Genomic DNA, 17,500 nt, shown 5'->3' on the forward strand with positions numbered 1-17,500 from the left:
ATTATTAATCATAAAAATCTCACAACAGCATTCTCTCGAAGCTTGAATTTCAAGTCAAAGGTCCATGTGGTTTTTTCCATATGAAAAAGGGTTATCTTCTGAATAATAATAATAATAATAATAATAATAATAATAATAATAATAACAAAATGGTGAAGAAACTCACAATGGTGTAAATGTAAATATATATTAGAAATATAGTATATATATATATATATATATATATATATATATATATATATATATATATATATATATATATATATATATATATATATATATATATATATAACCGAGAGCTTTCGAGAACCTGCCTCTTACACCACTGTGAATTTCCTCACCATTATTATTATTTTATTATTATTATTATTATTATTATTATTATTATTATTATTATTATTATTATTATTATTATTATTATTATTATTATTATTATTCGGAAGGCAAATCCCATTCATATGGAACAAACCCACCACAGGGGCCACTGGCTTGAAATTCAAGCTTCCAGAGAATATTATGATGTTCATTTGAAAGAACAAGAGAAGGTGATAGGGAATACAGAAAGAAGAGATCACTTACTAGAAAAGAAAAAAATAATATAAATTAATAGAAAAAATATATAGAAATGTAACTGTAAAATAAGACGTAAATGAAAAAGCAGTTTAATTTAAAATGCTAAAATGAGAATTTAACATCCACATTTTTACCGAAATATAATAATAATAATAATAATAATAATAATAATAATAATAATAATAATAATAATAATAATAATCTTGAACAATGTGCATCTAAACTTAATAATAATAATAATAATAATAATAATAATAATAATAATAATAATAATAATCTTGAACAATGTGCACCTAAACTTGACCTGTTAAAATTTGGTCATTTTTGTGGGTGGAGCAGTGACACGGGTGATGCTCTGGAACTTCCTCCAAGCCTCGATGGTCCTGCTTTTACTAACATCAAGAGCTCAAACACTGGCTTTATCAACAGAGCCAATAACGAAGTCTTACACTGAAGTAGGAGGTTTAATTATTGTGCAAAACGAAAAACAATTTGTTTAGATCAGTTGTTCCCAACGAGGGACCTTTCCCAGACCTTTAGCAATTCCCCAAGTTCTGGGACCTACGAGATCATTCAGCGGTGAAAAAAATACTGAAACAATTATTGGGAGAGATTGGAAAGCAAGATGGAAGAAAAAGAATAAGAATGGGGGTACAGTAAAAGGAATGAAAGGGGTTGCAGCTAGGGGTCTAAAGGACACAGCAAAGAACCTTAAGTAATGCCAACAGTACACCGCATGAGGTGCACTGACGGCACTAACTCCCTATGGGGTTCAATGTCACCGTGACAAATAGTTTAACCAGACCACTGACAGCTCTCATAGGGCTGGCTGATATTGCTCAATGCAACGTAAAATGAATGACAGTACAAGTGTAACTGTAAATAAAAGTTAGAGGAGTTGCAAAATGCACAAAAAAGAGCACACTGATGCAACGGAAACAAGGTAACAAGGCACAATGGGCCACACAGCGAAACAGGATGTTTTTGCGAAAACAAACAGAAACGCTTTTGTTGGTTGCGCTTCTAAAACACATTTTTACTTTAAGATATAAACACGTATTTTCTTTTAAAAAAAGTGTACAATGTTCAGGAAAAAGCATAACTATTTATTATTATTATTATTATTATTATTATTATTATTATTATTATTATTATTATTATTATTATTATTCAGGAGAAGAATCCTATTCAAACGGAACAAGCCCACTGGGGCCATTAACTTGAAATTTAGCTTCTACAAATGACACAACCATTCTTTTGAGAAGAAAGCCTTTCGTTTTCTTATGAACAGACTTTTTTCCCCAAAGAATAAATACTGTACATTCATAATTGGCGATTCCAAGTGGAGAATGTCATCGAAATAAAGGCAAGTCTTAATATGCCTGCGAATAATATTGCAATCGCAACATTTTCTCACTCCAAGTTTGAAATCCCTTCAACTGCAAACAGGAATTGGAAATGAATATAAAATCTTGGCCAAAGGCCAAGCGCTGGGACCTGTGAGGTCATTCGCGCTGAAACGGAGACAGAGTAAAAGGGGCTTCAAGGTGCAACAGGAGGAAAACCTTTACCAGTTGCAATGTGAAACAATTGATAGGAGATTGTGCAAAGTCAGATGGAAGAAAGAGAATATGAACGGAGGCACAGTAAGAGGAATGAAAGGGGCTGCGGCTACCCGCCGAAGGTGTCACGCTGCAAAGAACCTCGAGTAATGCCTACAGTGCACCGCGTGAGGTGCAATGATGGCACTAACCCTGTAAGGGGACACTAAATTAAGGATTGCAATGACAAGGTAAGCGCGTCATACAGTGACTGACAGACAGACAGATTTTTCTAAATCTCTTGGTTATTATATGTAGCGTGCCTATCCTGCCTACAATGACGGTAATATAAGAGAGGGTTGGGATGGGAAATCCTGACTAATGGGAGGGCACATACCATCCAAGGTTAGCACCAAGTGTAGACAATGTCAAGTCTAATATGAATTTTAATACTTATTATTATTATTATTATTATTATTATTATTATTATTATTATTATTATTATTATTATTATTATTATTATTAGTGAAGAAATCCTCAATGGTGTAAGTGTAAATATATATTAGAAAGATAAACAAAACGAGAGCTTTCGATCAGGTTCTCGAAAGCTCTTGCTTTGCGTATATTTTTAATATATATTTACACTTACACCATTGTGGATTTCTTCACCTTTTTGTGACTCATGAGATTATTATTATTATTATTATTATTATTATTATTATTATTATTATTATTATTATTATTATTATTATTATTATTAAGCCTTCGTATAGGGCAATCCTAAGGAGTAAAGAACTTGCTAAGTGAAAACGAAGAGAAGTAATGATATAAACATATCACTAAATTTGGGAAAATTATTAGAAAAAAAAATTACTGAACAAATAATGATTAGTCAACACTGAATTTACATTCCAAACCCAGCACAATAAGTCTCACAACTAAGACAATAAGTCCCACAACTAAAACAATAGAGCATGGCGCCTCTATAGAGTATTTCGGCGTCTTCAAACTTACATAAAGGAAACCAATCAACTGATGGCTTCAGAGAGAGAGAGAGAGAGAGAGAGAGAGAGAGAGAGAGAGAGAGAGAGAGAGATTCATTTAAGGAAATTAAGCTCCAGGATTAGATTAATTAGGCAGATTCCCTCCATTTTTTTCGATCTCAGCGAAAAGGCCATAGAAACCTGTAATTAAAATCTCTCCAGGAAGGAAGGAAGGAAGAGAGAGAGAGAGAGAGAGAGAGAGAGAGAGAGAGAGAGAGAGAGAGAGAGAGAGAGAGAGAGAGAGAGAGAGAGGAAGAATACAGAGAAAACGTGACTTACAAAACAAAGAAGAAGAAGAGAGAGAGAGAGAGAGAGAGAGAGAGAGAGAGAGAGAGAGAGAGAGAGCTTTGGTCTGTCAGGTAGCACAACCTTAGGGTGTCACTGGAATCCCATGGTGACATTAAACGCAGAACTGCAAAAGGACTGTCTTTGACTTGCAAGGTCCTTTGAAGAATCTCTCTCTCTCTCTCTCTCTCTCTCTCTCTCTCTCTCTCACATACACACACACACACAAATGCACTGTGTAACTCAATGGTATATATGAGTTCGCATATAAAAAAATATATTTTGCACTTTCCATTATATTAGTCTTATATAAAAATACATATTGTGCATGTTCCAGTATATCAGTCATACGGTACGCACAAACACTAACAACGAATCCGTCCAGACCCGACAGTTGTCAAAACGGAGCCATTCCAAGGACTATAAGGCTTCAGAAATCCAAAATGGCCTCCAGAGGACAATAAGGCTCCAGAAATCCAAAATGGCCTCCCGAAGACAATTAGGCTTCAGGAATCCAAAACGGCCTCCTGAGGACAATAAGGCTTTAAGGATCCAAAATGGCCTAACGAGGGCCATTGATGTGGCGCCACCAACGCAGGAAACCCTTAACTATTTAGGCAACGAGTAGATATTTATTCTATCCATTATGGCAAAAGCTTGCCCCGTGACCTTTCACACCAATACTGAATACGACATCAGTATGATGTCATCCAGACGATTCGAGATGTCGTGCAGTTGGAACTTCAGAAGTTCAAGCCAAGACGCAATCCAGTTACGCCCGTAATACTATTCTCTTTGCATTTTAATACATTTTTATCTATTTAACTATATATTAATTTATTTTTCTTTCTTTTTTTAGTAAGTGGGGTTTCTCCTTTACGTAATTCCCTCAACTTCCTTTTACTTTTTCCTAATGAACACCTTATTCCTTGGAAGCTTGTTCCATATGAATGAGTTTCATCTACTGAATAATAATAATAATAATAATAATAATAATAATAATAATAATAATAATAATAATAATAATAATAATAATAATAATAATACTAATCGAGGAGAGGTAGGGGAAGGGAGGAAGGGTGTTCGCTCCTGTGTCGTTTTTCTTTGAAATTCTCTCCCTCTCGAGACTTCACTCCGGGGATGAGGTCCTTTGAAGGATGGAAGGATGCCATACGTTCCCTGGTGGGTAAATGAATGGATGGACAGATGCTTCAGGACCTCTCCTTATTGATTTTGGAGGTCGAAAAAGGTCAAAGGTTGAGGTCAGCATGAGATAATGTCGACTTTTGCATCTTCTATCAAATGTTTCTCATCTCACTGAACATCAGGTCGAACAAGGTCGATCAATGAACGTTTCCCGTCGCAAACGTTTATGAGAGAGAGAGAGAGAGAGAGAGAGAGAGAGAGAGAGAGAGAGAGAGAGAGAGAGAGAGAGGGGGCGAATTAACAACCAGGCTGATATGACTTGACGTGAGACCCTTTCTTTAAAGCCCAGGTTGGAGGCAAATTAGGCCAGGGTGCAAAGGTCAAGGTCACATGTCTATTTTGGCACCATCTGGGGAAAAAAAGGTGTGTGGCAGATGGTGACTGATGGAGGTGCCATCGTGTGAAGGTGGCACTCTGATGGATCCAGACCGTCAAGAGGTGATGAGAACGGACTCTCTCTCTCTCTCTCTCTCTCTCTCTCTCTCTCTCTCTCTCTCTCTCTCTCTCTCAAAATAAGACTCAAAATACATGTATTCTGCACCATGCTTACATCATATAATAATAATAATAATTGCAGCATATAGTAAATCATTCGTCAGGCTCTGAATTCTCCTGTGACCTTAAGATAGCGGTCAGGGCCAATAGTAAATTCAAGTAGAATGATCTATATGCTCAAATTTTGATGGGCGATCTTCAAAAAGAAGCGAGGGTCCAAAATTTTTGAGGAAAATAATCATAACCTACGAACTTTCATCCAGATCAGAGGAAGTGACAGAAGAACTGTTATCAATTGTCTAAGCATTGATATTAAAAATACACAATGAAATTTTAGGACAAACAGAAAATGAACCAGATTATAAGATTGATGAAATTGACAAATGCTGGGATCTGGTCTCAATTTGGATGGGTGACCATAAAAAAGGGAGCCATAAAAAATAGTCCTTGGTATACATTTGGTCACAAATAAAACAATTTCCATACAAACAATATTTGACCACGGAGGAACAATATACAAAGACTTTAAGAGATATTTACTCTCTCTCTCTCTCTCTCTCTCTCTCTCTCTCTCTCTCTCTCTCTCTCTCTCTCTCTCTCTCATACATACATATACATACACACATTATATATATATATATATATATATATATATATATATATATATATATATATATATATATATATATAAAAAGCGATTATCCCTTCCCCTCCTCCCCGACCATGGAACCCCTCCGGTAAAAGGAGTATTGAAGTGGCATCAGAGAGAAGAGAAGTCTGAAGTGGTTATTTATAGCCCCCGCGTTTCAAGTTGAAGGGGGATGGAAGGAACACCGCCACTTATCCTTCTACCTCTTCCTTCTTCCTTTTACCTCTTCCTTACCTCCGGAGACCTCCTCGAGGTAATGGAAGTGTAGGCGAATCTTCGGGTCTTCGAGAGATTCTGTTACTTTAATCTTCGATATACCTAAAGAAGTTTTTGACGGGGGAATCATTCTTGCCTCTTTCTTACCTCTATTTCCTAGTACAGGAAACCTCCTCGAGGTAATGGAAGTTTGGAGGAAACTTCAAAATACCGTTACTGCAACCTTTATTTATATATATATATATATATATATATATATATATATATATATATATATATATATATATATATATATATTGACAATTCATTCATTCATACTTTCAAGAATTTCTTAAGCTTTCGGAAATGTCTTCTGAATTTTTTATAAAACATCTAAAATACTATAATAATATTCTGACGTTAAAATAGCTTTCGAAAAGCTAAAATACTTTAAATATTGGAAAAGCTAAAATACTGTGAATATTCGAAAAACTAAAATACTCTAAATAAAAACCAATAAAAAATATTTCCCGTCTACAAACTGCCTCTACACAATTCCACGTCGAGACTGCGACAAGAAAATAATATCCTGGCCAGACTAGAAATTATTTGTCCACAAGAGTAAGCGAGCATTAATACTCTTCTGTTGCTCCTTTTATCCAGCACGCTAATTCTGATTATTCTTTCAACTGAATAAGACAAAATAAATGTAATATGTTATTATCTTAGATATAAAAATGATTCTGATTTCATAAGACTTTTTCTGTTTCTGAAAACTTTAAATATTGTTTTCATGCATTTAAATGAATTACACTTTGGCTAACAAATAAATTATCGTGTTTTTTATACATAAATATAATATGTATGTATGTATATATATATATATATATATATATATATATATATATATATATATATATATATATATATATAGAGCCACAAACATCAAGCAGTTTCCTTTAACAGATGGTGGCTCCTGAGGAAAACAAGAGAGCAGTCACTGCCGTATCCAGATTTCATCTATGCAAATGACAACTACTTGTAAAGCCAAGAAATTCTAAGCTACTGTACTAGTAGTCTTCCATTCCTTCCACATGAACAGACCACATCAAACCGTAATCCATTATACTCAGCCTACTAACAAATGCTTATAAAAACCAAATACATTCATTCTTCCATCGCTCTCCTCTTGCAAACATTCAGTATTCTATGAGTTTCTGCAGTTTCTCTTCACAATCACCAATCTGTACTACATCATCTGCAAACATCAGCTACAGTTAACCTATATGTCAATTATGATCTAAAATACAGCAAGGAGATCTGGGGTTTCTATAAAAGTCAAGTTGGGAAGTATGAATGAACTGTTGAGCCAACACTCCTTTATGGAATAATGATTTATATCTCTTAGGAAGGAAGAGGGTAAAAAAAAAAAAATACCTAGGAAAAGGGGGTTAGATGGAATGAAAGAGGTAATAGAAAGGCAGAACTTTATCATACAGGAAGTGAGGGCACCCAAGACCGAGGAGAGTGGCGCAGTGTGTGTAGGGAGTTTCAACACACTGCTGATGAGCCTGTGTGCGTGTCAGAAGTAACTAATATTCTGTATCTTTTTTATCCGGATTATCCTGTCAGGGGAACTGGTTAATGAAGTAAAATTAGAGATGTGTTGTGTGTGAGAGAGAGAGAGAGAGAGAGAGAGAGAGAGAGAGAGAGAGAGAGAGAGAGAGAGAGAGAGAGAGAAATTGTTTGCCCAAAGATAGAGAACCAAACGGTTACCTCAAGTCATGCCCATGTTTGTTCCCTGGGCATCTGCGTGGCAGCAGCCATCACCCCCCACCTCTCTCTCTCTCTCTCTCTCTCTCTCTCTCTCTCTCTCAGAGGGCAGATAAAGAGCCTCCAAGGTCGCAGGGCCTATTGAAAGACGAGAGCAAACAGAGAGTCGAATAAAAGGTGCATATATAAACAATGGATCTAATGAAGCCGAGGAGACTAAACACTTTTAGGTGGGCATAAAATCTTACAATGAGACTAAACAAAAACACGAGTCGTTTTCATCCGAAATGAGACTAAACATGGTGACCAAACACAGGAAAATATTACTCTTGGGAAAAAGAAACTACACAACAGAGGTGGAGGTTCAACAATTATTCAAGGAGCATTGATGGAAACTAAACACTCACAGGTGGCCACTAAGAAACCATATAGGGAGCATAAACACTTACGGGTGGAGACTAGGCAACCACATAGGGAGCATAAATCTCAGGTGGAGACTAGGCAACCACATAGGGAGCATAAATCTCAGGTGGAGACTAGGCAACCACATAGGGAGCATAAATCTCAGGTGGAGACTAGGCAAGCACATAGGGAGCATAAATCTCAGGTGGAGACTAGGCAAGCACATAGGGAGCATAAATCTCAGGTGGAGACTAGGCAAGCACATAGGGAGCATAAATCTCAGGTGGAGACTAGGCAAGCACATAGGGAGCATAAATCTCAGGTGGAGACTAGGCAAGCACATAGGGAGCATAAATCTCAGGTGGAGACTAGGCAAGCACATAGGAGCATAAATCTCAGGTGGAGACTAGGCAAGCACATAGGGAGCATAAATCTCAGGTGGAGACTAGGCAAGCACATAGGAGCATAAATCTCAGGTGGAGACTAGGCAAGCACATAGGGAGCATAAATCTCAGGTGGAGACTAGGCAACCACATAGGAAGCATAAATCTCAGGTGGAGACTAGGCAAGCACATAGGGAGCATAAATCTCAGGTGGAGACTAGGCAAGCACATAGGGAGCATAAACACTCAAAGGTGGAGACTAGGCAACCACATAGGGAGCATAAACACTCACAGGTGGAGACTAGGCAACCACATAGGGAGCATAAACACTTATATGTGGAGACTTGGCAACCACATAGGGAGCATAAACACTCACAGGTGGAGACTAGGCAACCACATAAGGAGCATAAACACTCATAGGTGGAGAATAGGCAACCACATAAGGAGCATAAACACTCATAGGTGGAGAATAGGCAACCACATAAGGAGCATAAACGCTCATAGGTGGAGAATAGGCAACCACACAGGGAGCATAAACACTCATAGGTGGAAAAGTATACCTTAAGTTTAACCAGACACTGAGCTGATTAACAGCTCTCCTAGGGCTGGCCCGAAGGATTAGAATTCTCCAACCATATAAGGAGCATAAACACTCACATCTCTCTCTCTCTCTCTCTCTCTCTCTTTCTCTCTCTCTCTCTCTCTCTCTCTCTCTCTCTCTCTCTCTCTCTCTCTGTCAGAAAAGAGCGAACGAAACGAGCCGTGAGAAATTCCTGTTCCGTCGAATTAACACAATGATCCTGCACTGCTCCCTTATAAAGCTTCAAGTGTTGAAGTGTTAAGTGCATTTTTAAGTGCTGAAGTGGGAAGCGTACTTTTTATTTTTTTTTTTTTTTTAACTACCAAAATCTCTTTAACACTTCTTTTAAACTTCTGCCTCTCCCAAGACCGGATAAAGGGGAAGGGTCATTGAAAATGCACTTTTAATGTCATATGCCTGCTTTAACGTCATAAGCAATGGGTCATGATAAGGCCTTCGGTGAAGTCCAGGCGGTTTTGGGACAGAACCTCCCCTGCCCTTCACTGGACTTGACTTGCTACTGAGAGAGAGAGAGAGAGAGAGAGAGAGAGAGAGAGAGAGAGAGAGAGAGAACCCTGGAATTCAATACTTGTAACAGACCTTAGCGATCTGGTGCAGGCAGCAACGAGTGTATACACTAACTATAATAACCTGCTATATTCAAGAAACGAATAGACGCGTTCCCTTGACGAACACAACAACACAACATCGAATAAGATGTATTTCAGGAGATTGATTACTCGGTCTGTTTCTGCGTTCGTGTTTGAAGTGAGATGGGAATTTCATTTCCTTTTTTTTTTTTTCTTTTTTTTTTCTTTGGAAGTTATGGATCAAAAGGTCGTAGGTTGCGGATAAAGTTGACAGAACCTCAGGCCATGCTGGGAGGAGTTGGTATTCTCTCTCTCTCTCTCTCTCTCTCTCTCTCTCTCAGTGCCTGAAATTCTCCGGCTTTACATGAACCAGCCCTTGCAGTCATAGTACCAGGCTGCTGTAAAACTATCAGAAGCATCAACACTTTACAAAATTGTTTACATTCCTGAGGTAACGCAACAGAGAGAGAGAGAGAGAGAGAGAGAGAGAGAGAGAGAGAGAGAGAGAGAGAGAGAGAGAGAGATGTACCTATGCATCTATATATATATATATATATATATATATATATATATATATATATATATATATATATATAGAGAGAGAGAGAGAGAGAGAGAGAGAGAGAGAGAGAGAGAGAGAGAGAGAGAGAGAGAGAGAGAGGGGGGGGGGACCACATGCGACCTGCACCAACACACACACCACCCCTAAGCTTTTTCAATGATAATACTCAAAACACCAGTCCTAATGAACGCCAGGAGACAATGTATCAATGATTGCATTGAAAACCCACACGCATTAATTAATACCTCTCTATCGATCCAGGCCGACTGAATGGAGGAAGCCCAAGGCTTTGTCACCCAAAGCCCGGCGACGATAATCGCTTATTTATTTATCGGTCCGCAGAAGGCGCTTATCCGCTTATTCAGTGCATATCAATGCCAGAATAGCGGACGACCTCTGACCTTTCCTCACCGAAGTTTGCTTGCTGTTGGTCACAATGTTATCTGTCGTGCCTCGTTTTTGACATCACCCCGCTCGCAACAAGCGCCTTGAGGGTGGCTGCACGCACTTCTATGCATACCTCTTTTCATCCTTTTTTGGTCTTCCTTAAAGCGATAAGAACGTAATAATAATGGGGTATACATTTATTCCCAGCACAGCTGATTCTGAACCAGTGCAGTGGGGCGGTGTCAATGACGCAATCGTTTGTGTGACGTCACTGATCAGTGACGTCATGGATCGATGACGCAATAGCACAGCCGTCTCTTAACCAATCGGAAACGTTGGATTTTGAGTACATCACATGACGTATGATAAACGTCTACAAACAGATAATCGGATATATTTGCTGTGCTAAACAAAAAACAATATAAATAAAAAAGACAAATAAAAAATATCAGTGTCATATTAACTATAAACATTAAAGATGACAGATGAGAACAATTCTAACCTCATGCTCACTCAGATGGCTTGACAAGCCTCACTGTGACCCCCCCCCCACCCCTCTTCCCTCTCACAACAAACACAGGGAGCTCAAATACTACTGGCGTCTCGCATTTATTAGTGGGCACCCATCCAAGTAGAGACCAAAGCCACTGATGTAAATATCTCCTCCCTGTTGGATCATATGTCGGGGCTCGCAACTCCATCTCAAATAGTCGATGCATAGACACTTTTAACGCCTTCAATTTGCATCACACCTTAGGAGTGAGATGCGAGCGGTAATGGAAAAAGTATACATATTTCTCTCGTGAACAGAGAGAGAGAGAGAGAGAGAGAGAGAAGAGAAGGGAAAATATGTACCATTGTGGATACACGCGTGAATGTAATGATAGCTATCAGAAGCGGTCGTGACGCAGTCATATCTCTCTCTCTCTCTCTCTCTCTCTCTCTCACGTACAGGTTGCTTCGTCATTTACACATGCATTGGAATAAATATTCTCCTAAAATGAGTTACACGGGTAAGAACCTTTAAAGCAAGCTTATACAGGAGTGTGTGATCGTATATGAAAAATGAGAGTACATACAATATTAACATTAAGATCTGAGTATATGCAACTGACAACAAATATACATAAATACACACACACACACACACACACATATATATATATATATATATATATATATAAAACTTATAAAAAATAATAAAATAATTAAAGGAAACTATGTTGAGTGTACACTTCAGTAACTTGAACTGAAGAAAAATACTGTAAGAGAATTAGACTTTCTTCACTTTTCCCATGATTATCCAAGCTTCCATAAATCGAGTTAAGACTTCTACGAGAAAGTATAGGCACTCCCTCTTGACTACCGGCTTTCCTCTTCATGCAAATTCAACCTCCACGGCAACAAGCTCCTTAACAGCTTACTTCTACATTTGAAACAGAACCACCAAAGTCCTCTCCATCGCAACAAAGGACAAATAAACAATGCTCTCTATCACAATAGCATACCTCACAAAAACAGAGCAGATGACATACCAATGTGCGGTGAACTGCCTTCAACTACAGCATACATCACGCCAAAATAAGATCACGCTAAAATCTACGTCGTCTGCATCTGTAGCAGACGACACGACGCACTCAGCTGTTTACAGCAGACGACACTCTCAAATATCTGCCTTTTATCTGAATATTATTTTTTGTTCAAGTTTTTCTAATAAATGAGAACACTAATCTGTGAAAGCGTGTTTACAAAGTTAATCGGCTTATTAGCTTATAACATCTAAACGCCACCTAATAATAATAATAATAATAATAATAATAATAATAATAATAATAATAATAATAATAATAATAATAATAATAATAATTCGGTTTAATATTCGTGATTGAATTACTAACACAAACTCCCTTTATTTAAACTAAACTGGACATTTATTTAAACATAAAACTGTTTAAATGAATATCCTCAACATACAAACATTTATAACCATGCAAAACAACTAGAGCAGAGAGAGAGAGAGAGAGAGAGAGAGAGAGAGAGAGAGAGAGAGAGAGAGAGAGAGAGAGATAATAATTCATTACCACCTTCATTTCCCACCACCTCAGAATTTTTTCTATCATACTTCCAGCAGCCTCTCTCTCTCTCTCTCTCTCTCTCTCTCTCTCTCTCTCTCTCTCTCTCTCTCTCTCTCTCTGCCAGTTCTTATCTGTTCTCCTGAGACCTGACACGAAATTAGTATTGAACAACCTGGAAAAGCACATTCCTCTCCTTCAATTCCACTCTCTCTCTCTCTCTCTCTCTCTGAAGAGGCCATTGATGGTTACCCATCGAAGTAGTGTCCAATAAAAACTTGTTTTGGAAATAAACATAGTAGTGATCAAATTCCATTAAGATTGTGATTAAGGGTGAAAATCACATAAAATTAATGGCTTTTCCGGTCTCATTTGTGAACCGTTACCCTGTAGTATATCGCAGGCTTCAGAATGGTTGCATATTATGTGAACCGTATTCAGTACTCCATCCACTTAGTTTAAGGACCTACCACCAGTTCCTCCATAACTTCTCAACTTCCGATTTTTTTACTTGTATTGTTTCCAACGCGCCACTGGGCTTACAAACAAAAAATATTTTTTTTCATAATGCAGTAGCAGCAGCACTGTAACACCCAGCAGACCCCTCCTTCCCACATCTGCGCTGTGGGCCCTAGTGACCCAGTAATTTGTTAATTTTTCTGTTTTTCTAATAATTGACCTCCTCTTTCTGCATTTCCTGTTCACTTCTGTAGCTTCTTTCAGACGAACACAATGATATTCTTTGGAAGGTTCTTGAATCTCAAGTCAGTGACTCCTGTGAGCCTGTTCCGTATGAATAGGGTTCAACTTCTGAATAATAACAATAATAATAATAATAATAATAATAATAATAATAATAATAATAATAATAATAATAATAATAATAATAATAATATTCTTTGGAAGATTGAATTTCAAGTCAATGGCTCCTTTGGTGGGCTTGTTCCATATGAATAGGGTTCATCTTCTGAATAATAATAATAATAATAATAATAATAATAATAACCAGTGCTTTTTTGCCTCCTGCTGCGAAAAACTGAAACTCTCTTTATAGTCTGAAAATCTAATATTATTACGAACAAGAACAAACCTTCCCACTCACATCTCTTCATACTCCAAGTGTGCTTGTCTCAAGAGGGCACCCTTCAATGCCTGACTCATCCATTTTTATACTCTCTCTCTCTCTCTCTCTCTCTCTCACACACACCAGTAACATCAGCTTGAACCTGAACAACTAAATGTACCTCACATCACAAAAACTGGTAAGGAAGAGCAAATAATTGTTGGATAGAGCATGGAATTGCATATGTAAGAGTATATGATTACATGAGAGCGAGAGAGAGAGAGTAAAGGGCGCAGCAGCTAACTGTGTATAAACACAGAGCCTTACAGGTAATTACACAAAGCAACATAGTTGAAAGGTGTTGTTTTCGTACCGTAGAGTTGTTTTGGTTCAAGACCTATGATAGGTACCTTGTCTAATACCCTGTATACCCACAGCACCATTATCTCTCTCTCTCTCTCTCTCTCTCTCTCTCTCTCTCTCTCTCTCTCTCTCTCTCTCCTCATTGGTAAGAGATTCTACGTTCAATCCAGGCCCGGGGAAAGATACTGGCCTCTACTACATGAATTAAGTACGTCAATAAGTGGTCAGTGGAATAATGTTGGTTGCAGACCCAATCGACAATGATTTTTCCCTCATAGGAAGGTCATTAAGATGCCCATCCCAAAGGCCTCCGGTTTAAGGATAGGTAAATAGGCCTGGCAGCTGTGTGGAGGTGGGGGGAGGGAGGTTTATTCAAGTGGGCATACGGGCTCTATCGAAATACAATCAATACCGGTAGTCATTCTGCCACAGATCTATAATCTCGAAGTTTCTTCCGCTACCAGGTAAATGACAAGTGTTTCTCTCTCTCTCTCTCTCTCTCTCTCTCTCTCTCTCTCTCTCTCTCTCTCTCTCTCTCTCTCTCTCACAGACACACACACACACACACACACAATCACTTCATGAGCAAATATTCTTACGTTCTAGAACAAAAAAATTTAATGACAACAATAGACATTACAACTATTATTGGGAGTAGTACTGTCATCATTAAAAATGTAACAACCTCACACACATACATATGTACATATATAGTGTATACATACATTATATATAAATACATATGTATATATGTAATATATATATAAATTATATATATATATATATATATATATATATATATATATATATATATATATATATATATATATATATATAACACCAGTGATGAACTAAGCCAGGCCTTAGAAGACCCACAAACAGCAGCCACTTGGACAAAGACGAACGAAAACACACGAGAGAAGAAAAAACACGAAAATGAACAAATGCATAAAGAAGCAAAACTAAACATTGCCTACACAAGACAGAACAAGAAGAGCCAGTCTCTCTCTCTCTCTCTCTCTCTCTCTCTCTCTCTCTCTCTCTGAGAATTTGTTTCTCTTTTTCCCTCTTCTCTTATGAATTTCTGCTTCTCTCTCTCTCTCTTGAGAATTTGTTTCTCTTTCTCTCTACCCTTATGAATTTCTCTCTCTCTCTCTCTCTCTCTCTCTCTCTCTCTCTCTCTCTCTCTCTCTGGGAAAATCTTTGACAAGGTATCTCTCCCTCAAGAAAATTTCGACGTGTCTAAATATCTATGAGGTCCTTGATGACCCGGTTTAAACTCTCTCTCTCTCTCTCTCTCTCTCTCTCTCTCTCTCTCTCTCTCTCTCTCTCTCTCTCTCGTCTTTCAATGCTCCTCAAAAACTCAGATAAGTCTTCTAACCCAGATAACGTCAACGAGGTTCATCCAAGGCTTCTTCTTCTCTTTCTTCTTTTCTTCCTCTTCTTCTTCTTCTCTTCTCTTCTCTTTTTTCTTCCTCGCCCTCCTTCTCCTCCTCTTCTTCTTCTCCTTCTTCTTCTTAGTTTCTTTTCTAGGTCACGTGACTTTTCGTAAAGACTACGTCTATCATAATTCCTGGGGTCCCAGAGAGACCTCTAACCCCGATCCTGTGGTAATGTTTGTACCTTTTGAAGCTATGGAAATTTACTCTTAATATATACATATATACATACATGTGTGTGTATGTGTATATATATATACATACATACACACACACACGATTTAGCTAAAATGAGTGCCCACTGAGAGCGATTCTTCAATTAGATGCAACTCATCTGAAATTCAAATTGGTCATTCCCGATTGCAAATTCACTTTTGACAAACATATAGGCTACCCGGTCTACCTCTTCTTGAACTGCGCACAGGATCTCCCCAGATAGATATTCTTCAATTTTGAACATCGCTCCCCTTCTGATCCACAGCGGCTGACTTGCATCTTAAATCGCTGACCAAATCTCTTCTATTCCATTCATCACCGCTGGTCTTTCCATTAATCTCTGGCGCCGTCGTTTAAAGGAGGCCATTTTGCATGCATTGCCTTTCGTCATTCCGATCATCCCCGGCTTTCAGGTCTTCCTGAGGTAATCTATTCCCCACGTAGCAGTATGCATCAAGTTAATTCTATTACTTCCCTTCCTCATGTGGAATATGAAATGGAATAGAGAATTTAAGCCGAAGGTCAAGCGAGCGCTGGGACCTATGAGGTCATTCAGCGCTGAAAGGGAAATTGAGAGTAAAAAGTTTGAATGGTGTAACAGGAGGTTGAGGCACTATGAAATAATTATTAGGGGGTTGTGCAAAGTCAGATGGAAGAAAGAGAATATGGACGGAGGTACAATCAAAAGAATGAAAGAGGTTGCAGCCAGGGGCCGAAGGCACGCTGCAAAGAACCTTAAGTAATGCATACAGCGCACCGCATGAGGTGCACTGACGGCTCTATCCCCCTATGGGGCCTTGCTTATGTGAGGTTCAATGCCACAGTTCATTAGTTTTACTCCTCCTTTGACCGAATTGTGAAGCAATCTTCCTCATCCGGTCTTCCTATCGTTGGAGCTTCAGACGCTCTAACCTGGGTGCACATGCCTTTTAGGGTTCTGTCAAAGAAAACTACTGAGATGGCTCTTTTCCTGTCCGCCCTCAGATCTTAAACACTATTGAGGCTAGAGGGATGCAAATTGGTACGTTGATCGTCCTGCCTACAGTCATCGAACATACCAAATCGCAGCCCTCTAGCCTCACTAGTTTTTATTTTATTTAAGGTTAAATTTAGCCATAATCGTACATCTGGCAACTATATAGGATAGGTCACCACCGGGACGTGGTTAAAGTTTCATAGGCCGCGGCTCATTCAGTATTATACCGAGCCCACAGAAAGTTTGTTCTATTTTCGGTGGTCTTGATTATGCGCTGTACAGAAAACTCGATTGCGCTGAAGAAACTTCGGCGCACTTTTGACTTTTTTTTTTTTTTTTTGGTCCAGGCTGACATGAGTCTCACCTCATTGTTTGCTATATACCTTATTTGACTCTGTTGTTTCACTATATTTGTTGTTTTTTTTTTTGTTGCTCTTATTTATTGCGCCTTTTTCTTTCCTGTACCGAGTTGCTTTTCCTCTCTCTCTCTCTCTCTCTCTCTCTCTCTCTCTCTCTCCATAAAATACATACACATATAAATAAATCAAATATATATAAATATATATAAAAAATATATATATTATATATACATATATAAATATAAATTATATATATATATATATATATGTATATATATGTATACATATAAACGCCATTACCATAGCACTAACACATGCACACTCTAAATATTCCCAAACACGTTCACC

General features: G+C 38.0%; 1 protein-coding gene across 33 annotated transcripts in view; it reads right to left on the bottom strand.

Annotated features, from left to right (window-relative positions):
• Itpr (Inositol 1,4,5,-trisphosphate receptor) overlaps positions 1–17,500 on the bottom strand; it is a 226,011-nt gene that overhangs the window by 133,692 nt on the left and 74,819 nt on the right. The gene's annotated exons all lie outside the window — the stretch shown is intronic.

This window comes from Macrobrachium rosenbergii, chromosome 45 (assembly GCF_040412425.1).
Source record: "Macrobrachium rosenbergii isolate ZJJX-2024 chromosome 45, ASM4041242v1, whole genome shotgun sequence".
NCBI lineage: Eukaryota > Metazoa > Arthropoda > Malacostraca > Decapoda > Palaemonidae > Macrobrachium > Macrobrachium rosenbergii.